The following is a 2287-nucleotide window of genomic DNA, read 5'->3' as shown; positions in this document are numbered from 1 at the left end:
CCACTTGGTCGACTCTATTTCCTAAGCTTACCTTTTCATTTTCATCTCTTGCAGTATGTTCTTCATCTCCAGAAGTTCTATTTGATTCTTTTTGAGGGTCAATTTCCTTGCTAAAGAACTCATACTGCTCATCTAGTAGTTTTTTCAATTCCTGAAATTGTTGACATGAGTCATTTTGGACCTCATCGAGTTTTTTCAGAAGTACCATCCTGAATTCTCTGTCATTTAGGTCGCATATTTCTATGTCTGTAAGCTTGTTTTCTGGAGATATTTTTTTTCTTTCTGAGCTGCCTTGTCACCTTGGTTGTTCATGGTGTTTAATGGACTATTCCTCTACCTGGGCATTAATGGAAGTGTATTCTGCTTTTTTTCCCCAGAAAGATTTATTATATAAAGGTCTCTCTTTAGCCTGTTGCAAAGAAAGAATTTTTCTTTTAGTTTCCAGTAGGTGGCATCTAAGCCTCTTGGATCACTGCTTTATATAAAGTCTTAATACCTTTTTTTTCTTATATTCAGTCATGCTCACTACCCTCAGTCTCAGTTCCTGTCAGTGTTAGCAACAGTTTCAGCGACAGTTTGGTGGCATTTGCTCAGATTCCCCTGGGGCTCCCCAGTTTTCGATCTGGGAGGGAATGGGGAGAGGGGCCTTCTGAGTTGGGGGATAGGGACTGCGGCTCAGCCTCCCATTTTGCAGCCATGGCTGGTAAAAATCAACTGTTGTTTCTCTGCCGTCCCCGCTTTTCTGCTTTCTGCCCTGATCTCTGGGCCCTGCTGCTGTGTGGAGCTCACTACTCTCCCAGGCAGGGTTGTTCAGGGAAGTCACCACACCTTCTCCCCTCCCCCTCCTCCTGCAAGGAGCTCCGGCTGCAGAGAGCTTCTTTGTTTCTCCCAGTCCACCACCCAACACCAGGGGTTCTGACCTATGGTAGCTCTTATGCTCAGATCCCACACTCAGATGTGCTGGCGTGCACTCTGGGTATTTTTGTTGTTGTTAAGTTTTAGATGTTCAGCTTATTGTTGTTTCAAGGGGAGAGATCTGGGGAACATCTCTCACTCCACCATGTTTCTGACATCACTCTCAACAGGTTTCCTAATTCCACCTCTGGCCAGGGGCCCTTCCCTGTGGCCTTTGCTTTTAGCTCCTCCAGTTTTTTCTGCTTCTCTTATTGCTTCTGCTTGAATGCCTTTCTTCCTCATCCATCTCTTCGGCCTGCTTCTTGGGCTGCTTCAGGGGCTTCTCGCCACTTTCGTGTACAGACATGGTGTCTGCCACCTCTTTTCCAGACACTGCCACTGGAAGCCAAAAAGCAATTTTTAAAAGCAAGTTTATTTCATCCCCATCCTCTCTTGGGTTCCATGCATACCATGCCACCTTCTGACATGGCTTCTTTTGTGTGTTGGGGATGATTTACAATTTCTTCCACCTGCCTGCCACGGGTGTTCAGATCCTAAGGATGAGCCTTTTCTGTTTTGCTCAAGCGGTGGGCATGAACAGGAACAAGCTGAGAGATGGGTAGCTGGCTTTATGTAGGAGGTGCCTGAAGCCCCCATGCCAAAAGCCAATTCTGAAGGAGGAGAGAGCAAAGAAGAAGGAGCAATGGGAGCACTGCCCTCAGCAGTGGAACTCAGGGGTTTGTAAAGGGATTGTCAGGAAGTTATGCAATGGAACTAACTCCCTCCTCGAGTCCTCAAGAGCCCTTCAATAAAGATCTGTGTGACTTTTCAAGGCTCTTTGGAAAAGCTTTTCAGATGTGGTGATCTGAAGCAATGAGTCTTAAGAATAGACCAGAAAGTCCCAGATTTCTTTGCTGTGCTGTGTCTTCTCTCACAGAAAGGGACTGTGCTGACCAGGCAAAGGGAGTGTTCTGGTCAGCTCCCACATTTTTAATTCTCCCAGTCGGATTCAGCAGGCTCCTGTTTATACCCCAGTCTCTTGTGAATTGCATCAGTGCCAGTCTAGAGGTTGCTGACAAAATGGAGTTTCTGGTCCTCCAGAGCAGTGGACCAAATTCTGCAGTAGTCACCACACTAAGATGCTGCCCCCTCAATGGCTCTCCCCGAACAGAGAGTGCATCTTCATTTACTCTTTCATCTATTATGTTATTTGCCAAGCACTAGGCTAAGTGCTAAAGATACAGTGATGAGCATAAGCAGATATGAGCCCAGCATTCATTGGGTTTATAACATAGGGGATGTGGGGTAGAACGGACGTGAATTATGTCACAAACAAATGTAAAGTTGTTACAGTTACAGGAGGTTGACATTTGTTTTGAGAGACTATTGCAAA

The sequence above is a fragment of the Pteropus vampyrus genome, unplaced genomic scaffold (assembly GCF_000151845.1).
Source record: "Pteropus vampyrus isolate Shadow unplaced genomic scaffold, Pvam_2.0 Scaffold347, whole genome shotgun sequence".
Lineage (NCBI taxonomy): Eukaryota > Metazoa > Chordata > Mammalia > Chiroptera > Pteropodidae > Pteropus > Pteropus vampyrus.
This window is presented reverse-complemented; position numbering follows the sequence as displayed.